This window comes from Pollicipes pollicipes, unplaced genomic scaffold (assembly GCF_011947565.3).
Source record: "Pollicipes pollicipes isolate AB1234 unplaced genomic scaffold, Ppol_2.1 Scaffold_4002;HRSCAF=4701_pilon_pilon_pilon, whole genome shotgun sequence".
Classification (NCBI taxonomy): Eukaryota; Metazoa; Arthropoda; class Thecostraca; order Pollicipedomorpha; family Pollicipedidae; genus Pollicipes; species Pollicipes pollicipes.
This window is the reverse complement of record NW_023596420.1, coordinates 14,247,830-14,257,961: the sequence shown is the minus strand read 5'-3', so window position 1 is coordinate 14,257,961 and position 10,132 is coordinate 14,247,830.

The following is a 10,132-nucleotide window of genomic DNA, read 5'->3' as shown; positions in this document are numbered from 1 at the left end:
CAGCGTAATCTTTGTCGCTTATTCAAATGCAAAACTTTGATCAGTCTTGTATGATTTTGGTTACCACGACCTTTAAATGGTCAAGCAAGGTCAATGACATCGAATGGGCTTGTGATCTCTGCTTAGATAGAGTTGCCTATGTTCTGGGGGCACCTTGAAGACCAACCTGGAATTTGACCTTGTTTGACCTTGTTTCACCTGAAGGTAATGACCTAGGAAGCTCAAACTTTGTGATTGTGTGATTGTGTGACTAAGTGATTTCACCTGCAGGTCAAGACACCACTGTAAATTTGGCGTTTCTAGCTTTCTTAGTTCCCGCGATCTCAGGGGAGGTCAAATTGACCCCCCACCCGAGCGAAGGGTATCTAGCCGGCCACCTGGGTGCGTGTTAATAAAGGCTGACTGAATACACAGCAAAATCAGGCATGAAGACCTTTAAGTTTTGCGGCATTATGACAATGGCCATTTTCGAGTGCGACAGAAATGGCTTTATTTGTTGACAGCGTTAATTCGAAGTAAAATTATATCTGTACCCCACGCGGCGCGACAAAAAGCCCAGGTCAGACATGGGCTGTGGGATGATAACCAATGCCGAAGAACACAGCTAAGTACAGTAGGTTGCAAATGTTTTTCTGTGCTGACGCCTGCTGCAGCTTTTATGACCATAACACTGACACGAACCATCAGTTGGGATCAGAGCATGACAAAGAAATCCCTGTAGGTATATCTTGACTGCACATAGAATTCATGAAATGTTTTGAATTACATTCAAGAGGATACTTAGACATTACTTACTAAGCAAGCTTTGTACCTAGCCATCGATTAACCCACACCATAACTCGCGCAAACATTGCCTCCAACATTTCGTTAGATATAATTCAAATAGAACACAACAAGATGGCATGCAAAGGAAGTGGAAACGGTTCCTTGGTTGCGCAGAGCAGCAGATTCTACTGCGAGAAACAGGCCCGATGATTTTTGGGCCGTCAGCAACGCCATCGCAAAAATGGCAATTTGTCTTTTACGCTATCATTAACTCCGTAGCGACGTCATCACCTGGTATCTTTTTAAATGACTTTAACTTCTTCGCCCGGCTGGGCCGATTCAAATGCTAATCATTTCCTCATCTCAAAGCCTTTTTCTAGCAAGCATGGCTGAAGTGAGTCATTTCTTTTACCAGATTGTACCCAAAATTTGTCATCACTTTCCCGAAGTACCCCAGCGCGTCTGCGAGGCGTCACAGGAAATTGTTCGTCCTGCTAGATCTTTCAGTCGGCTTTTGAGAGCTCCAGTGCGCACTAGACTCGGGTGCTCAGGCTACCGTCATGCTGCTGAACCGAGCGATGGCCGTCAGGCGATGCTGCTGACTCGAGCGGGTCATGAGGCTGATGCTTATGGCCGGGAGGAGATGCCAGAGATCTGTATGTTGTCAGGCGCAGCGCGTCATCCGTGTCATCGAGCTTGGCTCGAACACGACCTCGGGTTGACAGCTGCGCGTTGCGGGCGCCCCACGACGTGTGTCGCGGCTGAGTCAGCTCGGCTCGACAGCCCTGGAAATCACGCCAGCCGAAGTCCCGGCGCAGAGTCAGCACGTCGTTTAGCAACGTCGTCACAGCGGTCACCGATTGAGGCGCGGTGCACCGCTCCAGCACCCCGCACGGCCATCACAGGCTCCAGCACCCCACACGGCCGCCACAGGCCTCAGTGCCGAACAGAACGGCAACAGCTGCTGCAGCGGAGCCAGCGTCGGTGCTCGGCCAGGTCCGTCCTCCTGGCTGCACGCTCCACTGGTTTGGGGCCGTACGGCGACAGCCCGGCAGTTTCATATGTGCAGGTGACCTGCACCGGCGTGCCTTCCCTGACACGAATAGCTTTGAACGTTGGGGTGCACGTCTGAACTTTTCTGATCTCACCAAAAAAATTATTTGCGCATATTTTCGACAATTATACGAAACTACGAGCTATTTTAAGCACGTAAGAATTGAACAGTTTTTACTATTTTGATTGTGACAATCAACCTTCTGCTATACTTTTTCTCCATCTAAAGCAGCTGTACGCCTCCGCCTGACCTCCTCTTGACACTTTCCTGCCAATCTTTTGGGTGAACAAGACCGAACTGGCGAAAAGTGCGAAACCTCAATGACCTGCTGCATCGCTCTGTATTCGTATTCATACCGCAGTGCAGGAGTTGGATCACATTTAGGCTGGCGATCGCTATATCCTCAGATCCTCAATATTGTGACCAGACTCATGCAATGATCGGAGTCTCACTAGAAGCGACACAGCAGCGCTGGTCCAAGACGAGTAGCCAGCGTTACAACTGATCTCACCGGAGGCAGGCAGCGGGCGGTTTCGCCGGAGCTAGCGCAGTGGCAGATCCTAACGGAGTCAGCGCATCCACCAGCCTCACCAAAGGTAAGGTAGAATGTCGCCAGGTAAGAATGTCGCCAGGCGAGGCATGTCCCAGAGCCAGCGTGCTCACTCACCAGCTTGACAACCATTGATGACCTGGCCTTAACCAGTGCCAGCGTAACCGACAAACACCCGTTACAACCCTAAACACTGTTGGCGATCCGCTCCACTGGAGTCAGCACAGCGGCCTGCAGCGCCCTTGAAAAGGTCGGCAGATGAAAATAGGGCGCAGAAGTAGCACTAATCTTGCTTTCCTACACAAGAGTCGTAGCACTAAAAGTCGCTTCGAGCGATCTCTTATCTCTTCGCGCTATCTCTGTTGACATTTCTGTAAAGCTCATGAGCGAATGGTTTGATCCTGAACGGAACAAGTAAGGGATCAGACGCTGAGGTTTTCTAACTCCATAAACCAGTCTTTTTAGTACTGGCGCCGATTAAAACCGCGTTTCCAGAATTGCGCTATGAAGTATGGAAAGCACGTGCACGGTCTTAAGACTTTGTATGATGTCGACAGCAAGGCTACCCAAACACGCTCACTCTTCCACCCAAGCGCTTATTCGCTGCAAACCGACGGTGAGCGCTGATGCCATCTATTGACGACAAACGGCACTACACCACTGCATACATACTGGGGTCATATGGACCGAAAATCCCATGCGCCCAGGTGAGAGTGGCTTTCAGACGTGGCAAAGGATAATCCGTGGGAAGATACGAACGCAGGCTGGTGTGTCCGGAACAGAACAGGACAGTCCCTGCCTTGATAACGCTGACAAATCAGAGCCCGCAGACGCGGACTGGCAATGTCCCGAAAGCCAGCAGTATGCCCTCGCCTCATTCGGGCCATGTTGAAATGAGAAGGTGCAAGTCGTCGCGAGTTAAATGTTTGTGCATGGAGAGTCTCTCAGCCCACATTCGCCCTTTGTTCCCCTTCACGGTTTATCTGGCGCGCACACAACAGCGCGCTTAATTAGGGCAAGATGTATGCATCAGCCATGAATTGTCCTAAGTGTTGCTATGGTAGAGGCCTCAGCTAGCTTCAGCTCCATTTCTTCAGTCCCACTGAGCCACGCCGACGGAGCGGCTGTAATGCAGAGGCAACACCGACTGCGATGCTGGGTCAGTTTTTGTCTGGCCTGTCAGTCGTAAGTACTTATGACACCAGAGTGAACCCTGCTGCGTTTGACCCGAGGCTGGGCGCCATCTTATCTTCCGCTGCATTTATAGCCTCTGTGGCGAGCGGACGCGACTCGGGAGAGACGGGCGAAGGAGAACAACCAGAGTAACAGTGCTCTTCCAACAGCAGCTACGCGAGAGCATTAGTAGGCGCTGGCGGGGGTGTCATCGATCGTTCTTTTTCGGTGAGACGGCGTGGCTGCGCAGATATTACGAAGAATAACATCTAATCCTTCGTTCTCCGCCAGCCAAGCGAACTTCGGGTAGATCAGCGCCTCCACATGGCTGCAACTATCCGGGGTCACCTGGGCGGTCGCCGAAGGCCAAGAAACTTGCGGGCAAGAGCGCCCAAGGCAAGACCATGGAGCGCTCTGCTGCGACTGTGCTCAACAGCCATTTCATACCAGCCGAGACGCTCAAGCCTTTTGCTGACTGGTGGCTGGTTTACCGTCAACAGCCCAGCCCTCGTCGATCGATGCACGCATTCCCGCCGGACAGTCACGGCATTGCGGCGTCAGAGGCTGGCGTCTTGAGAGCCTGGCTTGGTCTCACAGTCACCATACGAGGGTTTCCGGTGCGTGTCAACAGCAGCGTAATGCTCTCGCCCTGAGCATGGCAAGCACGGTCGCCGTATGTCGGAAGGAGGCAGCCAAGAGCCTGCTGGCCAAATAATAAAAATCACGGCTGCGCCCCTCCCTCCCCCCCCCCCACGACATCCGGCAGCCGAGGCGGGGATCGTGAACCCTTTCGTCACCATTCTGTCGATCCAATCAGCTGTGGGGCGTTCCGCTGACGGCCCGTCGCCCGAGGCAGGGGAAGCGCGCAGACTCCGCGAGCAGCTGACGGGTGCGCTGCCGACGCGTTACCCGTTTGGAGATGCGAGTGGCGGGGTCTGCTCGGTTCGTGGGGCGCTGCCGATCAACACCGCGAAAGAACACCGGTCTGCGCCGCGTCCACGGATAGGTAAGCAGGCTTGTGGAAGCATGGGTTGGTAAGCGAGAACGGTCCTGGTGACTCCATTGGGTGCGTAACGCACAGGGCACCGTCGCGGTCGCGGGCCGCAGAACATGGCGCTCGTAATCGCATTCTGGGAGACCATCGTATTACGCTTTTTATTGATAGGTTATTGACAATACAATTGCATGTGCTTGCCGCCATCGTTGGCGATGCATTTAATCTTGGGTGTGATCGTTTAGAGGATCGCGACTGTAGTGATATCCTGCTGCGATTTGATCACGTTCATCGTCTTAATTCACATGCCTAACCACGCATGCTAGAAAACACCGCACGCACGGATGCACGCACGCACGCACGTACGCAGCTCACTCACTCACGTCACGCACGCACGCAGCGCACCCTCGCACGCACGCACACACAGCGCACACACATGCGCACACACATGCTCGCGCGCGCACACACATGCGCGCGCGCACACACACCACCACACACACCACACACACACACACACACACACACACACAGACACACAGCACAGCAGTCATGAACCCGCCGCTACTGGCACCGTTCCGCGACCCGCCGGCAGCTTACCTCGAGGGCGACGCCGGCGCGGCATAAAGGGAAGTGTTCCGCATTATATATGGGATTTTAATGGAATGGCCATCTGAAGACCTTTCGTTGCTATCACAATCCTGACCGTTTTTACGACCTGAGTCCCTCTAGTTTTGCGCCATATGACTGCAAAATGGGAAAGGTATAGTGGGCAGGAGTATTTTCAAGGTCACCCTGGCATTCACAGACGTCATAATGACGTTTTTCAAGTCCTACCATTCCAGAAGTCACGCGGTAATCAAGGGTCAAGAAAAGTAGAATTGTCGTTATGTTGATATCTGGGCGTCCGTGAGCGTGATTTCCAGATGCAACGGCCGTAAATGGCTCGCAGATCAGTGTTGCGCAAAAATACGATGACGTAATTAAACCATGACGCATTGAGGACCACGTTAACTAGACAGAGAATTGTGCTGTCTAGATCAGTCTTTTTTTCGCTTAAAAAGTGTACTTATAGTTTAAACTGAGCTGGTTATCATATCTGATGCTTGCTTTAGCATCTTCAATGTGAAACATTTCCTTTAAGGCAACCGCTGAAAAAACAGCGCACAAAAAACATACTCATAACAGGCCAACAGCCCGTGCCTCATCCACACGTAAAAATGGGAGCATGTGGCGCATGAGCTGTCACTATACAGTTTTCATGCATATTATATATTGGGCACCCGAGCATCTCGACATTTATATTCAAATTTGTCCACCGTCCCGGTCATTAAGGCCGAGATAATGCCCCCTACCTTACGATCTTCGACTAACTCACGAGCAAAGACGCCGTGGACTTGAAGTCCATTCCTTTGATACTATACATTTGCCATCGAACACACAGGTTGACTAACGTTCTGTTATTCCCGAGAAGTGGGACAATCCTTGCTCATAAAATGTCCTTGACCCAAAAAATTCAATGTCCTCGAAGATATCACGACATTGTCCCTTAAAATGCTTCACTTAAGCACACGCCCAGAACTTGTGCGGCACATATTAGTTGTGTGCATTTTACTTTGAGCAGACTGTCAAATGCAACTAACCCAATGGCTCATAAAAGAAAATTAGCAGCATGCGGCTCAGTGACAATTTGAAATTGAGTGACCGTTGTATACTTTGCTTTGTTGCCTTGATCGTATTGCAGTATTCTTCCTCCTAGCAAATGTCATATAAAATGCTCTCCTATCACGGCTCCCATGCACTTTGTATCGCATTTGCTTTAAAACCGTGTTGGCAATTCATATGTGTCTTCACTCTTGTCTGTTCTGGCTGAATGTACTTCATAATGGGGTGGCATTAATGGCTGTGATATTCTTGTTCTCTGCCCTTTTCTAGCAAGCTGGAAGACTACTGATTACCCCAAAATAATTAAGATACGTCCGTTGAATGCCTGAATGCGGTGCAAATTGATCAAACGTCATCAGCGAGCCATTCTCTCTGAGCCAATGATGCAAGTATCGAACTATTTTACTGTGCCACCCTCGCAGCCTAGTGCATGCAAATGTACTATTGATCAGAAAATCAAAGAGAGCAAGCCCCAAAGAGAGAGCACCTTCTTTGATATTAAAGCCCCCATTAAATAGCGCCAATGACATAATAGCCTCATTCCAGAAATGATATGATGTGGACTCAGCAACTATTCTGAGAGAGCGCTGCTTCATTTCCCATATGCAAAATCTATTGTTCCACTCGAGTGTGAAGAGTTCGTTGATCTCGCCTCGGAGGTGGCATGTCGCCTTATCCAGGACAATTTCAAGGCGGGCAGTGTGAGATCCTACATCTGCCATGGTCCAATACCCTTCTGAGCCTCGAGTTTGACCATTGTTTTTCTGTTTTAATTTTGTTAGGTTTGCCACCCCCACAGAAATCGAAACAGACATTGTATTCCAATCTAGAGGAAATCCAGCGAGGGCGAGAGGGGCTTGGTAAACAACTATGGAATATTATAACAGCGACAATAGCAACACTTTAACGACGGTAGTGCGCTCTTCCAAAGTTAGATATGTGTGGTTCTAGGCACATACCTGCAGCTCAAGCAGTATATCCTTTATATTCAGGCACTATATTTGTATTGCCATGAACTTCACACCGTCGTGTTCTGTGCACATAGCATGTATTTCATATCGAAAAAATCCGAGAATTGCTATTTTTCTGACCCATATCACTTGCAGCTCAGGGCATACAGGTGTCATATGCTTGTGGCATGCTCTATACACGTGGCCTTGAGCCTGTTGTATCACTGGTCTGAACCCTGAGAACGTTGGCAAAGATCCCCCAATTCGTTAAGACTCGTTTACTGTTGACATGGCCGGTCTAATGGGCATATATGATAATTAATCAAAGGAAACCGCACGAGTCCTTTATCATACTATTTCAGATATGTATAGCATACCATACCTATTTTTATAACACACAATCAAAATGCCATCGCGGCTATCATTATGTGCACCTGGTTTTATGACCGAATTGACACACTCAACAAAACTTGGAAGTTTTGCTCTGTTCTAACGGGAAAAATAGTCGATGTGGTTCAGTTATCAATATCTATATTTCGTCTCTTCTTCAACCGTTTGGATTTTCAGCCTGGTAACCCTACATTAGTGTCTGCTGACCACTGCCATTTGGATGTCATTTTGATTAGCTGCTAGTTTTATTGGCTAATCTTGGTTTTCTCCTGTTTTAAACGTGTTCTGTTAGAAAGATATACCTACCAGTCATCACGCGGTTCCGCCTCACGCCTCGCACAATTAGGTTTTGTTCGTCGAAGTCCATAGTATTCATTTTGACCACGTAGAAGTTGGAACAAAAATGTGCCGAAAGATGGGTGCTAATGACTAAACCACACTGAGTGTTTCCCAATAAAAGCAATAGCAAGGTATCAGTGACAAAAACAGACTCTCCAGTCACACAAAACATGAAACATGAGAATTGTTCTGAGCATTGAATTATTGACCGTCATCAGAGTACCATATTGTCGTTAAAGTCCGGTGAGCTCAAGCATTAAATCCACCAGAGTCTTGGGAGTTACGTTTCGGCGCACGATGTAAGCTCCATGCTATCAGGTACGTCGAGCCTCGCGGACCGCAGGTAAATGACTGACTAGCCGCCAACACATTGATGGCGGCGTCAATGCTGCAAGTTCAGTGCTTTTGCTTACAGCTTTAACCAGGTTTATTACGAATGCAGTTTAATGAAAACACTCTAAAGAGAAATGCCCCTAAATGCTTACTGTGTGCTTTGGGGCGATCTAGGTGCACTTTCTAGTGCAATGCTTGGAGACAGCTTCTCACACATATTTATCACAAATAATTGTACCAACATCGGACACAGAGGAAATTTCCCGTCCAACATGCATGCCTCCACAAATATCCAAAGCGGCTTTAAGGCGCAATCAAACAATGACTTGAGAAGTCATCAATTGACTTTATGTGAAGCAGAAATGTTCATCAGTAACCTAGGGCCGAGTAAACACCCATTTCCAGACACTACCCACCCAAGCGGTGGAGTGAGACCCGAACATTTATAAGATCGCTTCTGACACCTCAGCTGCACCGGAAGTTATGAACGTCACAAAATCGCCATCGCCCAGAACAGACGACCATTTCAGTAAAAGTCGAGCTGAAGCACATAGTTGCGAAAGCGTGCTAACGCCGGTATCCCCCAGACTCACTGCAGTCCAGGGGGGCACCTTCGCAAAACAAGTTTGGGTGGCTGAACATTGAAAATGACGACACCTACACCTGACATATGCCACGAAAGCCCGCATGTTCTCTGATTTGGCCCACCTTTTCAAAACTGAGTGGAGACTGGAGCTCAGAGTTCAGGAGGCAGAGCCCTCCTCAGCGAATAGGAACTTACACCCCTGTTCAAGTCCATGCCATCGCCCACATGAACAGCTGGCGTGTGGCACCGCGCAACAAAACAACGCGAGGCGCATCGCGTAGCACGGCTCACGCGAAGAGACCGCAGCACGCGCGAGCGGAGTGGGGCGCGGCTTCGACTGAGCGGGGAGGAGGGGGGGGGGGGGGGGGAGCGCCAGCGGCGCCCCAGCAGGCGGCACGCCCGTTGCTGTGACCGGTGGGCGTTTGGGGCGACCCGTGCCCGGCACGATCACGTGGAGGGGCGCGCCGGGCGGCTGGTCGATCGCCGATCAGGCTCTGGCCTGAGCCGAACGGGGCTAGCTGCGTGACGAGCGCCGTCCGCGCCACTTGAGCTGCCTCAGACCGCCGGCGGAGGCAGGCTGCTCGCCCCCCCCCCCCCCCAGCCCCTCGCCCCACCCGCCCTGAGCTACTTCAGAGTGCGCCATATCTTGAGCTGGATGGCGGTCAGGTCCAACACCAGGATAAAGTGGCCTCCGCCACCGGCAGGGCGGCTGCAGCTGCATGTTAACTCGAGGGGTATGACCGGACGGGCAGCCCATCATCAGCTCGGCGTCCCTGGCCACAGACCTGTGCTCGCCTCGAGCTGAACCGTGAATTGGCTCACGGGTCAATAAGGGACAGTCGCGGTCAGAGTCGGCTCGTTAGAAACAAAGCCGCTCTAAACCGTGGGCTGAATCACATTTTTCGTAGATGTCATGAACTGAAGCGTGAGCCGATCGTCGGTGTCGTGTCAGGAAGTTAAATGGTTCAGGTCAAAATGGTAACGTAAGGAAGCACATCACGCCCCAGACATACTAAATAGACACACCGTTTGAAAGTGTTGAAAATGAACAGCATGCGCAGCATGCAGTATTATACATTGACCTTTTTGCAAAATTGGCACAATGTTATTGCGATTTCTAAGCAGCACGCACAATTTAGGTCATCCTGACATTTAACGTCTACTGAATTTCAGCCAAACAGAGGATATAACATGGTACAGACATCCATTCATATATTCTATTCAAAAACCTGTGAAAGTTTGCCGCTACCTAAAAAAAACCAAAGGCTGGTCATATTTTCATTAGCAGTTGCCAAAAACAATGCACTAATCTATACCTGACCTCTCATTCACCACT